At 40.4% G+C, this 20000-nt stretch overlaps 33 non-coding genes and 1 pseudogene across 33 annotated transcripts; all 34 read right to left on the bottom strand.

The window, feature by feature from the left end:
* Positions 1-450: 450 nt before the first annotated feature.
* Positions 451-569, bottom strand: LOC128000540 (5S ribosomal RNA). Its single transcript, XR_008173321.1, has one exon. It is a non-coding gene; the product is annotated as a 5S ribosomal RNA (ribosomal RNA).
* Positions 570-936: 367 nt separating this feature from the next.
* LOC128004724 (5S ribosomal RNA) lies at positions 937-1055 on the bottom strand. The gene has a single exon (XR_008177404.1). It is a non-coding gene; the product is annotated as a 5S ribosomal RNA (ribosomal RNA).
* Positions 1056-1276: 221 nt separating this feature from the next.
* Positions 1277-1395, bottom strand: LOC127995704 (5S ribosomal RNA). The gene has a single exon (XR_008168641.1). It is a non-coding gene; the product is annotated as a 5S ribosomal RNA (ribosomal RNA).
* A 221-nt stretch (positions 1396-1616) lies between these two features.
* On the bottom strand, positions 1617-1735 carry LOC127996407 (5S ribosomal RNA). Its single transcript, XR_008169314.1, has one exon. It is a non-coding gene; the product is annotated as a 5S ribosomal RNA (ribosomal RNA).
* A 1659-nt stretch (positions 1736-3394) lies between these two features.
* Positions 3395-3513, bottom strand: LOC128000539 (5S ribosomal RNA). The gene has a single exon (XR_008173320.1). It is a non-coding gene; the product is annotated as a 5S ribosomal RNA (ribosomal RNA).
* A 366-nt stretch (positions 3514-3879) lies between these two features.
* On the bottom strand, positions 3880-3998 carry LOC128003648 (5S ribosomal RNA). Its single transcript, XR_008176368.1, has one exon. It is a non-coding gene; the product is annotated as a 5S ribosomal RNA (ribosomal RNA).
* Positions 3999-4219: 221 nt separating this feature from the next.
* LOC127995702 (5S ribosomal RNA) lies at positions 4220-4338 on the bottom strand. Its single transcript, XR_008168640.1, has one exon. It is a non-coding gene; the product is annotated as a 5S ribosomal RNA (ribosomal RNA).
* A 221-nt stretch (positions 4339-4559) lies between these two features.
* Positions 4560-4678, bottom strand: LOC127996406 (5S ribosomal RNA). The gene has a single exon (XR_008169313.1). It is a non-coding gene; the product is annotated as a 5S ribosomal RNA (ribosomal RNA).
* A 508-nt stretch (positions 4679-5186) lies between these two features.
* On the bottom strand, positions 5187-5305 carry LOC128000538 (5S ribosomal RNA). The gene has a single exon (XR_008173319.1). It is a non-coding gene; the product is annotated as a 5S ribosomal RNA (ribosomal RNA).
* A 514-nt stretch (positions 5306-5819) lies between these two features.
* On the bottom strand, positions 5820-5938 carry LOC128000537 (5S ribosomal RNA). The gene has a single exon (XR_008173318.1). It is a non-coding gene; the product is annotated as a 5S ribosomal RNA (ribosomal RNA).
* Positions 5939-6576: 638 nt separating this feature from the next.
* Positions 6577-6695, bottom strand: LOC128002892 (5S ribosomal RNA). The gene has a single exon (XR_008175627.1). It is a non-coding gene; the product is annotated as a 5S ribosomal RNA (ribosomal RNA).
* A 367-nt stretch (positions 6696-7062) lies between these two features.
* LOC128003647 (5S ribosomal RNA) lies at positions 7063-7181 on the bottom strand. Its single transcript, XR_008176366.1, has one exon. It is a non-coding gene; the product is annotated as a 5S ribosomal RNA (ribosomal RNA).
* Positions 7182-7402: 221 nt separating this feature from the next.
* LOC128003363 (5S ribosomal RNA) lies at positions 7403-7521 on the bottom strand. The gene has a single exon (XR_008176088.1). It is a non-coding gene; the product is annotated as a 5S ribosomal RNA (ribosomal RNA).
* A 514-nt stretch (positions 7522-8035) lies between these two features.
* Positions 8036-8154, bottom strand: LOC127996078 (5S ribosomal RNA). The gene has a single exon (XR_008168997.1). It is a non-coding gene; the product is annotated as a 5S ribosomal RNA (ribosomal RNA).
* A 365-nt stretch (positions 8155-8519) lies between these two features.
* LOC127999540 (5S ribosomal RNA) lies at positions 8520-8638 on the bottom strand. The gene has a single exon (XR_008172355.1). It is a non-coding gene; the product is annotated as a 5S ribosomal RNA (ribosomal RNA).
* Positions 8639-9153: 515 nt separating this feature from the next.
* LOC128000536 (5S ribosomal RNA) lies at positions 9154-9272 on the bottom strand. Its single transcript, XR_008173317.1, has one exon. It is a non-coding gene; the product is annotated as a 5S ribosomal RNA (ribosomal RNA).
* A 367-nt stretch (positions 9273-9639) lies between these two features.
* Positions 9640-9758, bottom strand: LOC128004723 (5S ribosomal RNA). The gene has a single exon (XR_008177403.1). It is a non-coding gene; the product is annotated as a 5S ribosomal RNA (ribosomal RNA).
* A 221-nt stretch (positions 9759-9979) lies between these two features.
* LOC127995701 (5S ribosomal RNA) lies at positions 9980-10098 on the bottom strand. Its single transcript, XR_008168639.1, has one exon. It is a non-coding gene; the product is annotated as a 5S ribosomal RNA (ribosomal RNA).
* A 221-nt stretch (positions 10099-10319) lies between these two features.
* On the bottom strand, positions 10320-10438 carry LOC127996405 (5S ribosomal RNA). The gene has a single exon (XR_008169312.1). It is a non-coding gene; the product is annotated as a 5S ribosomal RNA (ribosomal RNA).
* A 1659-nt stretch (positions 10439-12097) lies between these two features.
* Positions 12098-12216, bottom strand: LOC128000535 (5S ribosomal RNA). Its single transcript, XR_008173316.1, has one exon. It is a non-coding gene; the product is annotated as a 5S ribosomal RNA (ribosomal RNA).
* A 366-nt stretch (positions 12217-12582) lies between these two features.
* On the bottom strand, positions 12583-12701 carry LOC128003646 (5S ribosomal RNA). Its single transcript, XR_008176365.1, has one exon. It is a non-coding gene; the product is annotated as a 5S ribosomal RNA (ribosomal RNA).
* Positions 12702-12922: 221 nt separating this feature from the next.
* LOC127995700 (5S ribosomal RNA) lies at positions 12923-13041 on the bottom strand. The gene has a single exon (XR_008168638.1). It is a non-coding gene; the product is annotated as a 5S ribosomal RNA (ribosomal RNA).
* Positions 13042-13262: 221 nt separating this feature from the next.
* LOC127996404 (5S ribosomal RNA) lies at positions 13263-13381 on the bottom strand. The gene has a single exon (XR_008169311.1). It is a non-coding gene; the product is annotated as a 5S ribosomal RNA (ribosomal RNA).
* Positions 13382-13889: 508 nt separating this feature from the next.
* Positions 13890-14008, bottom strand: LOC128000533 (5S ribosomal RNA). The gene has a single exon (XR_008173314.1). It is a non-coding gene; the product is annotated as a 5S ribosomal RNA (ribosomal RNA).
* Positions 14009-14522: 514 nt separating this feature from the next.
* Positions 14523-14641, bottom strand: LOC128000532 (5S ribosomal RNA). The gene has a single exon (XR_008173313.1). It is a non-coding gene; the product is annotated as a 5S ribosomal RNA (ribosomal RNA).
* Positions 14642-15006: 365 nt separating this feature from the next.
* Positions 15007-15125, bottom strand: LOC128003645 (5S ribosomal RNA). The gene has a single exon (XR_008176364.1). It is a non-coding gene; the product is annotated as a 5S ribosomal RNA (ribosomal RNA).
* A 221-nt stretch (positions 15126-15346) lies between these two features.
* LOC127995699 (5S ribosomal RNA) lies at positions 15347-15465 on the bottom strand. Its single transcript, XR_008168637.1, has one exon. It is a non-coding gene; the product is annotated as a 5S ribosomal RNA (ribosomal RNA).
* A 221-nt stretch (positions 15466-15686) lies between these two features.
* Positions 15687-15805, bottom strand: LOC127996403 (5S ribosomal RNA). Its single transcript, XR_008169310.1, has one exon. It is a non-coding gene; the product is annotated as a 5S ribosomal RNA (ribosomal RNA).
* A 508-nt stretch (positions 15806-16313) lies between these two features.
* On the bottom strand, positions 16314-16432 carry LOC128000531 (5S ribosomal RNA). The gene has a single exon (XR_008173312.1). It is a non-coding gene; the product is annotated as a 5S ribosomal RNA (ribosomal RNA).
* A 514-nt stretch (positions 16433-16946) lies between these two features.
* Positions 16947-17065, bottom strand: LOC128000530 (5S ribosomal RNA). The gene has a single exon (XR_008173311.1). It is a non-coding gene; the product is annotated as a 5S ribosomal RNA (ribosomal RNA).
* Positions 17066-17430: 365 nt separating this feature from the next.
* LOC128003644 (5S ribosomal RNA) lies at positions 17431-17549 on the bottom strand. Its single transcript, XR_008176363.1, has one exon. It is a non-coding gene; the product is annotated as a 5S ribosomal RNA (ribosomal RNA).
* A 221-nt stretch (positions 17550-17770) lies between these two features.
* LOC127995698 (5S ribosomal RNA) lies at positions 17771-17889 on the bottom strand. Its single transcript, XR_008168636.1, has one exon. It is a non-coding gene; the product is annotated as a 5S ribosomal RNA (ribosomal RNA).
* Positions 17890-18110: 221 nt separating this feature from the next.
* On the bottom strand, positions 18111-18229 carry LOC127996402 (5S ribosomal RNA). The gene has a single exon (XR_008169309.1). It is a non-coding gene; the product is annotated as a 5S ribosomal RNA (ribosomal RNA).
* Positions 18230-19891: 1662 nt separating this feature from the next.
* LOC128007310 (uncharacterized) lies at positions 19892-20000 on the bottom strand (annotated as a pseudogene).

The following is a 20000-nucleotide window of genomic DNA, read 5'->3' as shown; positions in this document are numbered from 1 at the left end:
AGTAGGAAAGAAAACCCAAAAGCTTAAAGCACCTGGTATTCCTAGGCAGTCTCTCATCAAAGTACTAACCAGACCTAAACCTGCTAAGATTCAGAGATCGGGCATTGACTCTTTTTTTTTTTTTTTTTTTTTTTTTTAAATGAAAGATTATTATATAATTCGTGAAATTTTCCAAAAAGATTAAAGCACCTGGTATTCCCAGGCAGTCTCCCATCCATGTACTAACCAGGCCCAAACCTGCAAATATTCAGAGATCGGGCATTGACTCTATTTTTTGGCAAAATTATTATATACTAAGTGAAAAATGTCCAAAAAGCTTACAGCACCTGGTATTCCCAGGCAGTCTCCCATCCATGTACTAACCAGGCCCAAACCTGCTAATATTCAGAGATTGGCATTGACTCTATTTTTTGGCAAAATTATTATATACTAAGTGAAAAATTTCCAAAAAGCTTACAGCACCTGGTATTCCCAGGCGGTCTCCCATCCAAGTACTAACCAGGCCCAAACCTGCTTAGCTTCCGAGATCAGACGAGATCAGGCATAGCCAGGATGGTATGGCCGTAAGCGAAGTCTGCTGCAAAGAGAGGGCTATTTAAAGACCAGCCAATCTTATCGCCAGTACATTATATAAGTAGGAATGAAAACCCAAAAGCTTAAAGCACCTGGTATTCCTAGGCAGTCTCTCATCAAAGTACTAATCAGACCTAAACCTGCTAAGATTCAGAGATCGGGCATTGACTCTTTTTTTTTATTTTTTTATGAAAGATTATTATATAATTCGTGAAATTTTCCAAAAAGATTAAAACACATGGTATTCCCAGGCAGTCTCCCATCCATGTACTAAGCAGGCCCAAACCTGCTAATATTCAGAGATCAGGCATTGACTCTATTTTTTGGCAAAATTATTATATACTAAGTGAAAAATGTCCAAAAAGCTTACAGCACCTGGTATTCCCAGGCGGTCTCCCATCCAAGTACTAACCAGGACAAAACCTGCTTAGCTTCCGAGATCAGACGAGATTGGGCATAACCAGGTTTGTATGGCCGTAAGCGAAGTCTGCTGCAAAGAGAGGGCTATTTAAAGACCAGCCGATCTTATCGCCAGTACATTATATAAGTAGGAAAGAAAACCCAAAAGCTTAAAGCACCTGGTATTCCCAGGCAGTCTCTCATCAAAGTACTAACCAGACCTAAACCTGCTAAGATTCAGAGATCGGGCATTGACTCTATTTTTTGGCAAAATTATTATATACTAAGTGAAAAATGTCCAAAAAGCTTACAGCACCTGGTATTCCCAGGCGATCTCCCATCCAAGTACTAACCAGGCCCAAACCTGCTTAGCTTCCGAGATCAGACGAGATCGGGCATAGCCAGGTTGGTATGGCCGTAAGCGAAGTCTACTGCAAAGAGAGGGCTATTTAAAGAACAGCCAATCTTATCGCCAGTACATTATATAAGTAGTAAAGAAAACCCAAAAGCTTAAAGCACCTGGTATTCCTAGGCAGTCTCTCATCAAAGTACTAACCAGACCTAAACCTGCTAAGATTCAGAGATCGGGCATTGACTCTATTTTTTGGCAAAATTATTATAAACTAAGTGAAAAATGTCCAAAAAGTTTACAGCACCTGGTATTCCCAGGCGGTCTCCCATCAAAGTACTAACCAGGCCCAAACCTGCTTAGCTTCCGAGATCGGACGAGATCGGGCATAGCCAGGTTGGTATGGCCGTAAGCGAAGTCTGTTGCAAAGAGAGGGCTATTTAAAGACCAGCCAATCTTATCGCCAGTACATTATATAAGTAGGAAAGAAAGCCCAAAAGCTTAAAGCACCTGGTATTCCTAGGCAGTCTCTCATCAAAGTACTAACCAGACCTAAACCTGCTAAGATTCAGAGATCGGGCATTGACTCTTTTTTTTTTTTTAATGAAAGATTATTATATAATTCGTGAAATTTTCCAAAAAGATTAAAGCACCTGGTATTCCCAGGCTGTCTCCCATCCATGTACTAACCAGGCCCAAACCTGCAAATATTCAGAGATCGGGCATTGACTTTTTTTTGGCAAAATTATTATATACTAAGTGAAAAATGTCCAAAAAGCTTACAGCACCTGGTATTCAATCAATCAATCAATCACCTTTATTTATATAGTGCTTTAAACAAAATACATTGCGTCAAAGCACTGAACAACATTCATTAGGAAAACAGTGTCTCAATAATGCAAAATTATAATTAAAGGCAGTATATTCCCAGGCAGTCTCCCATCCATGTACTAAACAGGCCCAAACCTGCTAATATTCAGAGATCAGGCACTGACTCTATTTTTTGGCAAAATTATTATATACTAAGTGAAAAATGTCCAAAAAGCACCTAGAAAGGACCTCTACTGCCCTGAAAGACAGCGGAGACCAGGACAACTAGAGCCCCAGATACAGATCCCCTGTAAAGACCTTGTCTCAGAGGAGCACCAGGACAAGACCACAGGAAACAGATGATTCTTCTGCACAATCTGACTTTGCTGCAGCCTGGAATTGAACTACTGGTTTTCGTCTGGTCAGAGGAGAACTGACCCCCCAACTGAGCCTGGTTTCTCCCAAGGTTTTTTTCTCCATTCTGTCACCGATGGAGTTTCGGTTCCTTGCCGCTGTCGCCTCTGGCTTGCTTAGTTGGGGTCACTTCATCTACAGCGATATCATTGACTTGATTGCAAATAAAAACAGACACTATTTCAACTGAACAGAGATGACATAGCTGAATTCAATGATGAACTGCCTTTAACTATCATTTTGCATTATTGAGACACTGTTTTCCAAATGAATGTTGTTCAGTGCTTTGACGCAATGTATTTTGTTTAAAGCACTATATAAATAAAGGTGATTGATTGATTGATTGAAGAGAGGGCTATTTAAAGACCAGCCAATCTTATCGCCAGTACATTATATAAGTAGGAAAGAAAACCCAAAAGCTTAAAGCACCTGGTATTCCCAGGCAGTCTCTCATCAAAGTACTAACCAGACCTAAACCTGCTAAGATTCATGGAGCGGGCATTGACTCTTTTTTTTTTTTTTTTTTTTTTTTTTTTAAATGAAAGATTATTATATAATTCGTGAAATTTTCCAAAAAGATTAAAGCACCTGGTATTCCCAGGCAGTCTCCCATCCATGTACTAACCAGGCCCAAACCTGCAAATATTCAGAGATCGGGCATTGACTCTATTTTTTGGCAAAATTATTATATACTAAGTGAAAAATGTCCAAAAAGCTTACAGCACCTGGTATTCCCAGGCAGTCTCCCATCCATGTACTAACCAGGCCCAAACCTGCTAATATTCAGAGATTGGCATTGACTCTATTTTTTGGCAAAATTATTATATACTAAGTGAAAAATTTCCAAAAAGCTTACAGCACCTGGTATTCCCAGGCGGTCTCCCATCCAAGTACTAACCAGGCCCAAACCTGCTTAGCTTCCGAGATCAGACGAGATCAGGCATAGCCAGGATGGTATGGCCGTAAGCGAAGTCTGCTGCAAAGAGAGGGCTATTTAAAGACCAGCCAATCTTATCGCCAGTACATTATATAAGTAGGAATGAAAACCCAAAAGCTTAAAGCACCTGGTATTCCTAGGCAGTCTCTCATCAAAGTACTAATCAGACCTAAACCTGCTAAGATTCAGAGATCGGGCATTGACTCTTTTTTTTTTTTTTTTATGAAAGATTATTATATAATTTGTGAAATTTTCCAAAAAGATTAAAACACCTGGTATTCCCAGGCAGTCTCCCATCCATGTACTAAGCAGGCCCAAACCTGCTAATATTCAGAGATCAGGCATTGACTCTATTTTTTGGCAAAATTATTATATACTAAGTGAAAAATGTCCAAAAAGCTTACAGCACCTGGTATTCCCAGGCGGTCTCCCATCCAAGTACTAACCAGGACCAAACCTGCTTAGCTTCCGAGATCAGACGAGATTGGGCATAGCCAGGTTGGTATGGCCGTAAGCGAAGTCTGCTGCAAAGAGAGGGCTATTTAAAGACCAGCCGATCTTATCGCCAGTACATTATATAAGTAGGAAAGAAAACCCAAAAGCTTAAAGCACCTGGTATTCCCAGGCAGTCTCTCATCAAAGTACTAACCAGACCTAAACCTGCTAAGATTCAGAGATCGGGCATTGACTCTATTTTTTGGCAAAATTATTATATACTAAGTGAAAAATGTCCAAAAAGCTTACAGCACCTGGTATTCCCAGGCGATCTCCCATCCAAGTACTAACCAGGCCCAAACCTGCTTAGCTTCCGAGATCAGACGAGATCGGGCATAGCCAGGTTGGTATGGCCGTAAGCGAAGTCTGCTGCAAAGAGAGGGCTATTTAAAGAACAGCCAATCTTATCGCCAGTACATTATATAAGTAGGAAAGAAAACCCAAAAGCTTAAAGCACCTGGTATTCCTAGGCAGTCTCTCATACAAGTACTAACCAGACCTAAACCTGCTAAGATTCAGAGATCGGGCATTGACTCTATTTTTTGGCAAAATTATTATAAACTAAGTGAAAAATGTCCAAAAAGTTTACAGCACCTGGTATTCCCAGGCGGTCTCCCATCAAAGTACTAACCAGGCCCAAACCTGCTTAGCTTCCGAGATCGGACGAGATCGGGCATAGCCAGGTTGGTATGGCCGTAAGCGAAGTCTGTTGCAAAGAGAGGGCTATTTAAAGACCAGCCAATCTTATCGCCAGTACATTATATAAGTAGGAAAGAAAGCCCAAAAGCTTAAAGCACCTGGTATTCCTAGGCAGTCTCTCATCAAAGTACTAACCAGACCTAAACCTGCTAAGATTCAGAGATCGGGCATTGACTCTTTTTTTTTTTTAATGAAAGATTATTATATAATTCGTGAAATTTTCCAAAAAGATTAAAGCACCTGGTATTCCCAGGCAGTCTCCCATCCATGTACTAACCAGGCCCAAACCTGCAAATATTCAGAGATCGGGCATTGACTCTATTTTTTTTTTTTTTATGAAAGATTATTATATAATTCGTGAACTTTTCCAAAAAGATTAAAACACCTGGTATTCCCAGGCAGTCTCCTATCCATGTACTAAGCAGGCCCAAACCTGCTAATATTCAGAGATCAGGCATTGACTCTATTTTTTGGCAAAATTATTATATACTAAGTGAAAAATGTCCAAAAAGCTTACAGCACCTGGTATTCCCAGGCGGTCTCCCATCCAAGTACTAACCAGGCCCAAACCTGCTTAGCTTCCGAGATCAGACGAGATCAGGCATAGCCAGGATGGTATGGCCGTAAGCAAAGTCTGCTGCAAAGAGAGGGCTATTTAAAGACCAGCCAATCTTATCGCCAGTACATTATATAAGTAGGAAAGAAAACCCAAAAGCTTAAAGCACCTGGTATTCCCAGGCAGTCTCTCATCAAAGTACTAACCAGACCTAAACCTGCTAAGATTCAGAGATCGGGCATTGACTCTTTTTTTTTTTTTTTTTTTTTTTTTTAAATGAAAGATTATTATATAATTCGTGAAATTTTCCAAAAAGATTAAAGCACCTGGTATTCCCAGGCAGTCTCCCATCCATGTACTAACCAGGCCCAAACCTGCAAATATTCAGAGATCGGGCATTGACTCTATTTTTTGGCAAAATTATTATATACTAAGTGAAAAATGTCCAAAAAGCTTACAGCACCTGGTATTCCCAGGCAGTCTCCCATCCATGTACTAACCAGGCCCAAACCTGCTAATATTCAGAGATTGGCATTGACTCTATTTTTTGGCAAAATTATTATATACTAAGTGAAAAATTTCCAAAAAGCTTACAGCACCTGGTATTCCCAGGCGGTCTCCCATCCAAGTACTAACCAGGCCCAAACCTGCTTAGCTTCCGAGATCAGACGAGATCAGGCATAGCCAGGATGGTATGGCCGTAAGCGAAGTCTGCTGCAAAGAGAGGGCTATTTAAAGACCAGCCAATCTTATCGCCAGTACATTATATAAGTAGGAATGAAAACCCAAAAGCTTAAAGCACCTGGTATTCCTAGGCAGTCTCTCATCAAAGTACTAATCAGACCTAAACCTGCTAAGATTCAGAGATCGGGCATTGACTCTTTTTTTTTTTTTTTATGAAAGATTATTATATAATTTGTGAAATTTTCCAAAAAGATTAAAACACCTGGTATTCCCAGGCAGTCTCCCATCCATGTACTAAGCAGGCCCAAACCTGCTAATATTCAGAGATCAGGCATTGACTCTATTTTTTGGCAAAATTATTATATACTAAGTGAAAAATGTCCAAAAAGCTTACAGCACCTGGTATTCCCAGGCGGTCTCCCATCCATGTACTAACCAGGCCCAAACCTGCAAATATTCAGAGATCGGGCATTGACTCTATTTTTTGGCAAAATTATTATATACTAAGTGAAAAATGTCCAAAAAGCTTACAGCACCTGGTATTCCCAGGCAGTCTCCCATCCATGTACTAACCAGGCCCAAACCTGCTAATATTCAGAGATTGGCATTGACTCTATTTTTTGGCAAAATTATTATATACTAAGTGAAAAATTTCCAAAAAGCTTACAGCACCTGGTATTCCCAGGCGGTCTCCCATCCAAGTACTAACCAGGCCCAAACCTGCTTAGCTTCCGAGATCAGACGAGATCAGGCATAGCCAAGATGGTATGGCCGTAAGCGAAGTCTGCTGCAAAGAGAGGGCTATTTAAAGAGCAGCCAATCTTATCGCCAGTACATTATATAAGTAGGAATGAAAACCCAAAAGCTTAAAGCACCTGGTATTCCTAGGCAGTCTCTCATCAAAGTACTAATCAGACCTAAACCTGCTAAGATTCAGAGATCGGGCATTGACTCTTTTTTTTTTTTTTTTTATGAAAGATTATTATATAATTCGTGAAATTTTCCAAAAAGATTAAAACACCTGGTATTCCCAGGCAGTCTCCCATCCATGTACTAAGCAGGCCCAAACCTGCTAATATTCAGAGATCAGGCATTGACTCTATTTTTTGGCAAAATTATTATATACTAAGTGAAAAATGTCCAAAAAGCTTACAGCACCTGGTATTCCCAGGCGGTCTCCCATCCAAGTACTAACCAGGACCAAACCTGCTTAGCTTCCGAGATCAGACGAGATTGGGCATAGCCAGGTTGGTATGGCCGTAAGCGAAGTCTGCTGCAAAGAGAGGGCTATTTAAAGACCAGCCGATCTTATCGCCAGTACATTATATAAGTAGGAAAGAAAACCCAAAAGCTTAAAGCACCTGGTATTCCCAGGCAGTCTCTCATCAAAGTACTAACCAGACCTAAACCTGCTAAGATTCAGAGATCGGGCATTGACTCTATTTTTTGGCAAAATTATTATATACTAAGTGAAAAATGTCCAAAAAGCTTACAGGACCTGGTATTCCCAGGCGATCTCCCATCCAAGTACTAACCAGGCCCAAACCTGCTTAGCTTCCGAGATCAGACGAGATCGGGCATAGCCAGGTTGGTATGGCCGTAAGCGAAGTCTGCTGCAAAGAGAGGGCTATTTAAAGAACAGCCAATCTTATCGCCAGTACATTATATAAGTAGTAAAGAAAACCCAAAAGCTTAAAGCACCTGGTATTCCTAGGCAGTCTCTCATCAAAGTACTAACCAGACCTAAACCTGCTAAGATTCAGAGATCGGGCATTGACTCTTTTTTTTTTTTTTTTTTTTTTTTTTAAATGAAAGATTATTATATAATTCGTGAAATTTTTCAAAAAGATTAAAGCACCTGGTATTCCCAGGCAGTCTCCCATCCATGTACTAACCAGGCCCAAACCTGCAAATATTCAGAGATCGGGCATTGACTCTATTTTTTGGCAAAATTATTATATACTAAGTGAAAAATGTCCAAAAAGCTTACAGCACCTGGTATTCCCAGGCAGTCTCCCATCCATGTACTAACCAGGCCCAAACCTGCTAATATTCAGAGATTGGCATTGACTCTATTTTTTGGCAAAATTATTATATACTAAGTGAAAAATTTCCAAAAAGCTTACAGCACCTGGTATTCCCAGGCGGTCTCCCATCCAAGTACTAACCAGGCCCAAACCTGCTTAGCTTCCGAGATCAGACGAGATCGGGCATAGCCAGGATGGTATGGCCGTAAGCAAAGTCTGCTGCAAAGAGAGGGCTATTTAAAGATCAGCCAATCTTATCGCCAGTACATTATATAAGTAGGAATGAAAACCCAAAAGCTTAAAGCACCTGGTATTCCTAGGCAGTCTCTCATCAAAGTACTAATCAGACCTAAACCTGCTAAGATTCAGAGATCGGGCATTGACTCTTTTTTTTTTTTTTTATGAAAGATTATTATATAATTCGTGAACTTTTCCAAAAAGATTAAAACACCTGGTATTCCCAGGCAGTCTCCTATCCATGTACTAAGCAGGCCCAAACCTGCTAATATTCAGAGATCAGGCATTGACTCTATTTTTTGGCAAAATTATTATATACTAAGTGAAAAATGTCCAAAAAGCTTACAGCACCTGGTATTCCCAGGCGGTCTCCCATCCAAGTACTAACCAGGCCCAAACCTGCTTAGCTTCCGAGATCAGACGAGATCCGGCATAGCCAGGTTGGTATGGCCGTAAGCGAAGTCTGCTGCAAAGAGAGGGCTATTTAAAGACCAGCCAATCTTATCGCCAGTACATTATTTAAGTAGGAAAGAAAACCCAAAAGCTTAAAGCACCTGGTATTCCTAGGCAGTCTCTCATCAAAGTACTAACCAGACCTAAACCTGCTAAGATTCAGAGATCGGGCATTGACTCTTTTTTTTTTTTTTTTTTTTTTTTTTTAAATGAAAGATTATTATATAATTCGTGAAATTTTCCAAAAAGATTAAAGCACCTGGTATTCCCAGGCAGTCTCCCATCCATGTACTAACCAGGCCCAAACCTGCAAATATTCAGAGATCGGGCATTGACTCTATTTTTTGGCAAAATTATTATATACTAAGTGAAAAATGTCCAAAAAGCTTACAGCACCTGGTATTCCCAGGCAGTCTCCCATCCATGTACTAACCAGGCCCAAACCTGCTAATATTCAGAGATTGGCATTGACTCTATTTTTTGGCAAAATTATTATATACTAAGTGAAAAATTTCCAAAAAGCTTACAGCACCTGGTATTCCCAGGCGGTCTCCCATCCAAGTACTAACCAGGCCCAAACCTGCTTAGCTTCCGAGATCAGACGAGATCAGGCATAGCCAGGATGGTATGGCCGTAAGCGAAGTCTGCTGCAAAGAGAGGGCTATTTAAAGACCAGCCAATCTTATCGCCAGTACATTATATAAGTAGGAATGAAAACCCAAAAGCTTAAAGCACCTGGTATTCCTAGGCAGTCTCTCATCAAAGTACTAATCAGACCTAAACCTGCTAAGATTCAGAGATCGGGCATTGACTCTTTTTTTTTATTTTTTTATGAAAGATTATTATATAATTCGTGAAATTTTCCAAAAAGATTAAAACACATGGTATTCCCAGGCAGTCTCCCATCCATGTACTAAGCAGGCCCAAACCTGCTAATATTCAGAGATCAGGCATTGACTCTATTTTTTGGCAAAATTATTATATACTAAGTGAAAAATGTCCAAAAAGCTTACAGCACCTGGTATTCCCAGGCGGTCTCCCATCCAAGTACTAACCAGGACAAAACCTGCTTAGCTTCCGAGATCAGACGAGATTGGGCATAACCAGGTTTGTATGGCCGTAAGCGAAGTCTGCTGCAAAGAGAGGGCTATTTAAAGACCAGCCGATCTTATCGCCAGTACATTATATAAGTAGGAAAGAAAACCCAAAAGCTTAAAGCACCTGGTATTCCCAGGCAGTCTCTCATCAAAGTACTAACCAGACCTAAACCTGCTAAGATTCAGAGATCGGGCATTGACTCTATTTTTTGGCAAAATTATTATATACTAAGTGAAAAATGTCCAAAAAGCTTACAGCACCTGGTATTCCCAGGCGATCTCCCATCCAAGTACTAACCAGGCCCAAACCTGCTTAGCTTCCGAGATCAGACGAGATCGGGCATAGCCAGGTTGGTATGGCCGTAAGCGAAGTCTACTGCAAAGAGAGGGCTATTTAAAGAACAGCCAATCTTATCGCCAGTACATTATATAAGTAGTAAAGAAAACCCAAAAGCTTAAAGCACCTGGTATTCCTAGGCAGTCTCTCATCAAAGTACTAACCAGACCTAAACCTGCTAAGATTCAGAGATCGGGCATTGACTCTATTTTTTGGCAAAATTATTATAAACTAAGTGAAAAATGTCCAAAAAGTTTACAGCACCTGGTATTCCCAGGCGGTCTCCCATCAAAGTACTAACCAGGCCCAAACCTGCTTAGCTTCCGAGATCGGACGAGATCGGGCATAGCCAGGTTGGTATGGCCGTAAGCGAAGTCTGTTGCAAAGAGAGGGCTATTTAAAGACCAGCCAATCTTATCGCCAGTACATTATATAAGTAGGAAAGAAAGCCCAAAAGCTTAAAGCACCTGGTATTCCTAGGCAGTCTCTCATCAAAGTACTAACCAGACCTAAACCTGCTAAGATTCAGAGATCGGGCATTGACTCTTTTTTTTTTTTTAATGAAAGATTATTATATAATTCGTGAAATTTTCCAAAAAGATTAAAGCACCTGGTATTCCCAGGCTGTCTCCCATCCATGTACTAACCAGGCCCAAACCTGCAAATATTCAGAGATCGGGCATTGACTTTTTTTTGGCAAAATTATTATATACTAAGTGAAAAATGTCCAAAAAGCTTACAGCACCTGGTATTCAATCAATCAATCAATCACCTTTATTTATATAGTGCTTTAAACAAAATACATTGCGTCAAAGCACTGAACAACATTCATTAGGAAAACAGTGTCTCAATAATGCAAAATTATAATTAAAGGCAGTATATTCCCAGGCAGTCTCCCATCCATGTACTAAACAGGCCCAAACCTGCTAATATTCAGAGATCAGGCACTGACTCTATTTTTTGGCAAAATTATTATATACTAAGTGAAAAATGTCCAAAAAGCACCTAGAAAGGACCTCTACTGCCCTGAAAGACAGCGGAGACCAGGACAACTAGAGCCCCAGATACAGATCCCCTGTAAAGACCTTGTCTCAGAGGAGCACCAGGACAAGACCACAGGAAACAGATGATTCTTCTGCACAATCTGACTTTGCTGCAGCCTGGAATTGAACTACTGGTTTTCGTCTGGTCAGAGGAGAACTGACCCCCCAACTGAGCCTGGTTTCTCCCAAGGTTTTTTTCTCCATTCTGTCACCGATGGAGTTTCGGTTCCTTGCCGCTGTCGCCTCTGGCTTGCTTAGTTGGGGTCACTTCATCTACAGCGATATCATTGACTTGATTGCAAATAAAAACAGACACTATTTCAACTGAACAGAGATGACATAGCTGAATTCAATGATGAACTGCCTTTAACTATCATTTTGCATTATTGAGACACTGTTTTCCAAATGAATGTTGTTCAGTGCTTTGACGCAATGTATTTTGTTTAAAGCACTATATAAATAAAGGTGATTGATTGATTGATTGAAGAGAGGGCTATTTAAAGACCAGCCAATCTTATCGCCAGTACATTATATAAGTAGGAAAGAAAACCCAAAAGCTTAAAGCACCTGGTATTCCCAGGCAGTCTCTCATCAAAGTACTAACCAGACCTAAACCTGCTAAGATTCATGGAGCGGGCATTGACTCTTTTTTTTTTTTTTTTTTTTTTTTTTTTAAATGAAAGATTATTATATAATTCGTGAAATTTTCCAAAAAGATTAAAGCACCTGGTATTCCCAGGCAGTCTCCCATCCATGTACTAACCAGGCCCAAACCTGCAAATATTCAGAGATCGGGCATTGACTCTATTTTTTGGCAAAATTATTATATACTAAGTGAAAAATGTCCAAAAAGCTTACAGCACCTGGTATTCCCAGGCAGTCTCCCATCCATGTACTAACCAGGCCCAAACCTGCTAATATTCAGAGATTGGCATTGACTCTATTTTTTGGCAAAATTATTATATACTAAGTGAAAAATTTCCAAAAAGCTTACAGCACCTGGTATTCCCAGGCGGTCTCCCATCCAAGTACTAACCAGGCCCAAACCTGCTTAGCTTCCGAGATCAGACGAGATCAGGCATAGCCAGGATGGTATGGCCGTAAGCGAAGTCTGCTGCAAAGAGAGGGCTATTTAAAGACCAGCCAATCTTATCGCCAGTACATTATATAAGTAGGAATGAAAACCCAAAAGCTTAAAGCACCTGGTATTCCTAGGCAGTCTCTCATCAAAGTACTAATCAGACCTAAACCTGCTAAGATTCAGAGATCGGGCATTGACTCTTTTTTTTTTTTTTTTATGAAAGATTATTATATAATTTGTGAAATTTTCCAAAAAGATTAAAACACCTGGTATTCCCAGGCAGTCTCCCATCCATGTACTAAGCAGGCCCAAACCTGCTAATATTCAGAGATCAGGCATTGACTCTATTTTTTGGCAAAATTATTATATACTAAGTGAAAAATGTCCAAAAAGCTTACAGCACCTGGTATTCCCAGGCGGTCTCCCATCCAAGTACTAACCAGGACCAAACCTGCTTAGCTTCCGAGATCAGACGAGATTGGGCATAGCCAGGTTGGTATGGCCGTAAGCGAAGTCTGCTGCAAAGAGAGGGCTATTTAAAGACCAGCCGATCTTATCGCCAGTACATTATATAAGTAGGAAAGAAAACCCAAAAGCTTAAAGCACCTGGTATTCCCAGGCAGTCTCTCATCAAAGTACTAACCAGACCTAAACCTGCTAAGATTCAGAGATCGGGCATTGACTCTATTTTTTGGCAAAATTATTATATACTAAGTGAAAAATGTCCAAAAAGCTTACAGCACCTGGTATTCCCAGGCGATCTCCCATCCAAGTACTAACCAGGCCCAAACCTGCTTAGCTTCCGAGATCAGACGAGATCGGGCATAGCCAGGTTGGTATGGCCGTAAGCGAAGTCTGCTGCAAAGAGAGGGCTATTTAAAGAACAGCCAATCTTATCGCCAGTACATTATATAAGTAGGAAAGAAAACCCAAAAGCTTAAAGCACCTGGTATTCCTAGGCAGTCTCTCATACAAGTACTAACCAGACCTAAACCTGCTAAGATTCAGAGATCGGGCATTGACTCTATTTTTTGGCAAAATTATTATAAACTAAGTGAAAAATGTCCAAAAAGTTTACAGCACCTGGTATTCCCAGGCGGTCTCCCATCAAAGTACTAACCAGGCCCAAACCTGCTTAGCTTCCGAGATCGGACGAGATCGGGCATAGCCAGGTTGGTATGGCCGTAAGCGAAGTCTGTTGCAAAGAGAGGGCTATTTAAAGACCAGCCAATCTTATCGCCAGTACATTATATAAGTAGGAAAGAAAGCCCAAAAGCTTAAAGCACCTGGTATTCCTAGGCAGTCTCTCATCAAAGTACTAACCAGACCTAAACCTGCTAAGATTCAGAGATCGGGCATTGACTCTTTTTTTTTTTTAATGAAAGATTATTATATAATTCGTGAAATTTTCCAAAAAGATTAAAGCACCTGGTATTCCCAGGCAGTCTCCCATCCATGTACTAACCAGGCCCAAACCTGCAAATATTCAGAGATCGGGCATTGACTCTATTTTTTTTTTTTTTATGAAAGATTATTATATAATTCGTGAACTTTTCCAAAAAGATTAAAACACCTGGTATTCCCAGGCAGTCTCCTATCCATGTACTAAGCAGGCCCAAACCTGCTAATATTCAGAGATCAGGCATTGACTCTATTTTTTGGCAAAATTATTATATACTAAGTGAAAAATGTCCAAAAAGCTTACAGCACCTGGTATTCCCAGGCGGTCTCCCATCCAAGTACTAACCAGGCCCAAACCTGCTTAGCTTCCGAGATCAGACGAGATCAGGCATAGCCAGGATGGTATGGCCGTAAGCAAAGTCTGCTGCAAAGAGAGGGCTATTTAAAGACCAGCCAATCTTATCGCCAGTACATTATATAAGTAGGAAAGAAAACCCAAAAGCTTAAAGCACCTGGTATTCCCAGGCAGTCTCTCATCAAAGTACTAACCAGACCTAAACCTGCTAAGATTCAGAGATCGGGCATTGACTCTTTTTTTTTTTTTTTTTTTTTTTTTTAAATGAAAGATTATTATATAATTCGTGAAATTTTCCAAAAAGATTAAAGCACCTGGTATTCCCAGGCAGTCTCCCATCCATGTACTAACCAGGCCCAAACCTGCAAATATTCAGAGATCGGGCATTGACTCTATTTTTTGGCAAAATTATTATATACTAAGTGAAAAATGTCCAAAAAGCTTACAGCACCTGGTATTCCCAGGCAGTCTCCCATCCATGTACTAACCAGGCCCAAACCTGCTAATATTCAGAGATTGGCATTGACTCTATTTTTTGGCAAAATTATTATATACTAAGTGAAAAATTTCCAAAAAGCTTACAGCACCTGGTATTCCCAGGCGGTCTCCCATCCAAGTACTAACCAGGCCCAAACCTGCTTAGCTTCCGAGATCAGACGAGATCAGGCATAGCCAGGATGGTATGGCCGTAAGCGAAGTCTGCTGCAAAGAGAGGGCTATTTAAAGACCAGCCAATCTTATCGCCAGTACATTATATAAGTAGGAATGAAAACCCAAAAGCTTAAAGCACCTGGTATTCCTAGGCAGTCTCTCATCAAAGTACTAATCAGACCTAAACCTGCTAAGATTCAGAGATCGGGCATTGACTCTTTTTTTTTTTTTTTATGAAAGATTATTATATAATTTGTGAAATTTTCCAAAAAGATTAAAACACCTGGTATTCCCAGGCAGTCTCCCATCCATGTACTAAGCAGGCCCAAACCTGCTAATATTCAGAGATCAGGCATTGACTCTATTTTTTGGCAAAATTATTATATACTAAGTGAAAAATGTCCAAAAAGCTTACAGCACCTGGTATTCCCAGGCGGTCTCCCATCCAAGTACTAACCAGGACCAAACCTGCTTAGCTTCCGAGATCAGACGAGATTGGGCATAGCCAGGTTGGTATGGCCGTAAGCGAAGTCTGCTGCAAAGAGAGGGCTATTTAAAGACCAGCCGATCTTATCGCCAGTACATTATATAAGTAGGAAAGAAAACCCAAAAGCTTAAAGCACCTGGTATTCCCAGGCAGTCTCTCATCAAAGTACTAACCAGACCTAAACCTGCTAAGATTCAGAGATCGGGCATTGACTCTATTTTTTGGCAAAATTATTATATACTAAGTGAAAAATGTCCAAAAAGCTTACAGCACCTGGTATTCCCAGGCGATCTCCCATCCAAGTACTAACCAGGCCCAAACCTGCTTAGCTTCCGAGATCAGACGAGATCGGGCATAGCCAGGTTGGTATGGCCGTAAGCGAAGTCTGCTGCAAAGAGAGGGCTATTTAAAGAACAGCCAATCTTATCGCCAGTACATTATATAAGTAGTAAAGAAAACCCAAAAGCTTAAAGCACCTGGTATTCCTAGGCAGTCTCTCATACAAGTACTAACCAGACCTAAACCTGCTAAGATTCAGAGATCGGGCATTGACTCTATTTTTTGGCAAAATTATTATAAACTAAGTGAAAAATGTCCAAAAAGTTTACAGCACCTGGTATTCCCAGGCGGTCTCCCATCAAAGTACTAACCAGGCCCAAACCTGCTTAGCTTCCGAGATCGGACGAGATCGGGCATAGCCAGGTTGGTATGGCCGTAAGCGAAGTCTGTTGCAAAGAGAGGGCTATTTAAAGACCAGCCAATCTTATCGCCAGTACATTATATAAGTAGGAAAGAAAGCCCAAAAGCTTAAAGCACCTGGTATTCCTAGGCAGTCTCTCATCAAAGTACTAACCAGACCTAAACCTGCTAAGATTCAGAGATCGGGCATTGACTCTTTTTTTTTTTTAATGAAAGATTATTATATAATTCGTGAAATTTTCCAAAAAGATTAAAGCACCTGGTATTCCCAGGCAGTCTCCCATCCATGTACTAACCAGGCCCAAACCTGCAAATATTCAGAGATCGGGCATTGACTCTATTTTTTTTTTTTTTATGAAAGATTATTATATAATTCGTGAACTTTTCCAAAAAGATTAAAACACCTGGTATTCCCAGGCAGTCTCCTATCCATGTACTAAGCAGGCCCAAACCTGCTAATATTCAGAGATCAGGCATTGACTCTATTTTTTGGCAAAATTATTATATACTAAGTGAAAAATGTCCAAAAAGCTTACAGCACCTGGTATTCCCAGGCGGTCTCCCATCCAAGTACTAACCAGGCCCAAACCTGCTTAGCTTCCGAGATCAGACGAGATCAGGCATAGCCAGGATGGTATGGCCGTAAGCAAAGTCTGCTGCAAAGAGAGGGCTATTTAAAGACCAGCCAATCTTATCGCCAGTACATTATATAAGTAGGAAAGAAAACCCAAAAGCTTAAAGCACCTGGTATTCCCAGGCAGTCTCTCATCAAAGTACTAACCAGACCTAAACCTGCTAAGATTCAGAGATCGGGCATTGACTCTTTTTTTTTTTTTTTTTTTTTTTTTTAAATGAAAGATTATTATATAATTCGTGAAATTTTCCAAAAAGATTAAAGCACCTGGTATTCCCAGGCAGTCTCCCATCCATGTACTAACCAGGCCCAAACCTGCAAATATTCAGAGATCGGGCATTGACTCTATTTTTTGGCAAAATTATTATATACTAAGTGAAAAATGTCCAAAAAGCTTACAGCACCTGGTATTCCCAGGCAGTCTCCCATCCATGTACTAACCAGGCCCAAACCTGCTAATATTCAGAGATTGGCATTGACTCTATTTTTTGGCAAAATTATTATATACTAAGTGAAAAATTTCCAAAAAGCTTACAGCACCTGGTATTCCCAGGCGGTCTCCCATCCAAGTACTAACCAGGCCCAAACCTGCTTAGCTTCCGAGATCAGACGAGATCAGGCATAGCCAGGATGGTATGGCCGTAAGCGAAGTCTGCTGCAAAGAGAGGGCTATTTAAAGACCAGCCAATCTTATCGCCAGTACATTATATAAGTAGGAATGAAAACCCAAAAGCTTAAAGCACCTGGTATTCCTAGGCAGTCTCTCATCAAAGTACTAATCAGACCTAAACCTGCTAAGATTCAGAGATCGGGCATTGACTCTTTTTTTTTTTTTTTATGAAAGATTATTATATAATTTGTGAAATTTTCCAAAAAGATTAAAACACCTGGTATTCCCAGGCAGTCTCCCATCCATGTACTAAGCAGGCCCAAACCAGCTAATATTCAGAGATCAGGCATTGACTCTATTTTTTGGCAAAATTATTATATACTAAGTGAAAAATGTCCAAAAAGCTTACAGCACCTGGTATTCCCAGGCGGTCTCCCATCCAAGTACTAACCAGGACCAAACCTGCTTAGCTTCCGAGATCAGACGAGATTGGGCATAGCCAGGTTGGTATGGCCGTAAGCGAAGTCTGCTGCAAAGAGAGGGCTATTTAAAGACCAGCCGATCTTATCGCCAGTACATTATATAAGTAGGAAAGAAAACCCAAAAGCTTAAAGCACCTGGTATTCCCAGGCAGTCTCTCATCAAAGTACTAACCAGACCTAAACCTGCTAAGATTCAGAGATCGGGCATTGACTCTATTTTTTGGCAAAATTATTATATACTAAGTGAAAAATGTCCAAAAAGCTTACAGCACCTGGTATTCCCAGGCGATCTCCCATCCAAGTACTAACCAGGCCCAAACCTGCTTAGCTTCCGAGATCAGACGAGATCGGGCATAGCCAGGTTGGTATGGCCGTAAGCGAAGTCTGCTGCAAAGAGAGGGCTATTTAAAGAACAGCCAATCTTATCGCCAGTACATTATATAAGTAGTAAAGAAAACCCAAAAGCTTAAAGCACCTGGTATTCCTAGGCAGTCTCTCATCAAAGTACTAACCAGACCTAAACCTGCTAAGATTCAGAGATCGGGCATTGACTCTATTTTTTGGCAAAATTATTATAAACTAAGTGAAAAATGTCCAAAAAGTTTACAGCACCTGGTATTCCCAGGCGGTCTCCCATCAAAGTACTAACCAGGCCCAAACCTGCTTAGCTTCCGAGATCGGACGAGATCGGGCATAGCCAGGTTGGTATGGCCGTAAGCGAAGTCTGTTGCAAAGAGAGGGCTATTTAAAGACCAGCCAATCTTATCGCCAGTACATTATATAAGTAGGAAAGAAAGCCCAAAAGCTTAAAGCACCTGGTATTCCTAGGCAGTCTCTCATCAAAGTACTAACCAGACCTAAACCTGCTAAGATTCAGAGATCGGGCATTGACTCTTTTTTTTTTTTAATGAAAGATTATTATATAATTCGTGAAATTTTCCAAAAAGATTAAAGCACCTGGTATTCCCAGGCTGTCTCCCATCCATGTACTAACCAGGCCCAAACCTGCAAATATTCAGAGATCGGGCATTGACTTTTTTTTGGCAAAATTATTATATACTAAGTGAAAAATGTCCAAAAAGCTTACAGCACCTGGTATTCAATCAATCAATCAATCACCTTTATTTATATAGTGCTTTAAACAAAATACATTGCGTCAAAGCACTGAACAACATTCATTAGGAAAACAGTGTCTCAATAATGCAAAATTATAATTAAAGGCAGTATATTCCCAGGCAGTCTCCCATCCATGTACTAAACAGGCCCAAACCTGCTAATATTCAGAGATCAGGCACTGACTCTATTTTTTGGCAAAATTATTATATACTAAGTGAAAAATGTCCAAAAAGCACCTAGAAAGGACCTCTACTGCCCTGAAAGACAGCGGAGACCAGGACAACTAGAGCCCCAGATACAGATCCCCTGTAAAGACCTTGTCTCAGAGGAGCACCAGGACAAGACCACAGGAAACAGATGATTCTTCTGCACAATCTGACTTTGCTGCAGCCTGGAATTGAACTACTGGTTTTCGTCTGGTCAGAGGAGAACTGACCCCCCAACTGAGCCTGGTTTCTCCCAAGGTTTTTTTCTCCATTCTGTCACCGATGGAGTTTCGGTTCCTTGCCGCTGTCGCCTCTGGCTTGCTTAGTTGGGGTCACTTCATCTACAGCGATATCATTGACTTGATTGCAAATAAAAACAGACACTATTTCAACTGAACAGAGATGACATAGCTGAATTCAATGATGAACTGCCTTTAACTATCATTTTGCATTATTGAGACACTGTTTTCCAAATGAATGTTGTTCAGTGCTTTGACGCAATGTATTTTGTTTAAAGCACTATATAAATAAAGGTGATTGATTGATTGATTGAAGAGAGGGCTATTTAAAGAACAGCCAATCTTATCGCCAGTACATTATATAAGTAGGAAAGAAAACCCAAAAGCTTAAAGCACCTGGTATTCCTAGGCAGTCTCTCATACAAGTACTAACCAGACCTAAACCTGCTAAGATTCAGAGATCGGGCATTGACTCTTTTTTTTTTTTTTTTTTTTTTTTAATGAAAGATTATTATATAATTCGTGAAATTTTCCAAAAAGATTAAAGCACCTGGTATTCCCAGGCAGTCTCCCATCCATGTACTAACCAGGCCCAAACCTGCAAATATTCAGAGATCGGGCATTGACTCTATTTTTTTTTTTTTTATGAAAGATTATTATATAATTCGTGAACTTTTCCAAAAAGATTAAAACACCTGGTATTCCCAGGCAGTCTCCTATCCATGTACTAAGCAGGCCCAAACCTGCTAATATTCAGAGATCAGGCATTGACTCTATTTTTTGGCAAAATTATTATATACTAAGTGAAAAATGTCCAAAAAGCTTACAGCACCTGGTATTCCCAGGCGGTCTCCCATCCAAGTACTAACCAGGCCCAAACCTGCTTAGCTTCCGAGATCAGACGAGATCAGGCATAGCCAGGATGGTAT

Source organism: Carassius gibelio, chromosome B22 (genome assembly GCF_023724105.1).
Source record: "Carassius gibelio isolate Cgi1373 ecotype wild population from Czech Republic chromosome B22, carGib1.2-hapl.c, whole genome shotgun sequence".
Classification (NCBI taxonomy): domain Eukaryota; kingdom Metazoa; phylum Chordata; class Actinopteri; order Cypriniformes; family Cyprinidae; genus Carassius; species Carassius gibelio.
The sequence above is the reverse complement of the archived record's forward strand: the minus strand, read 5'-3'. Positions and strand labels throughout refer to the sequence as shown.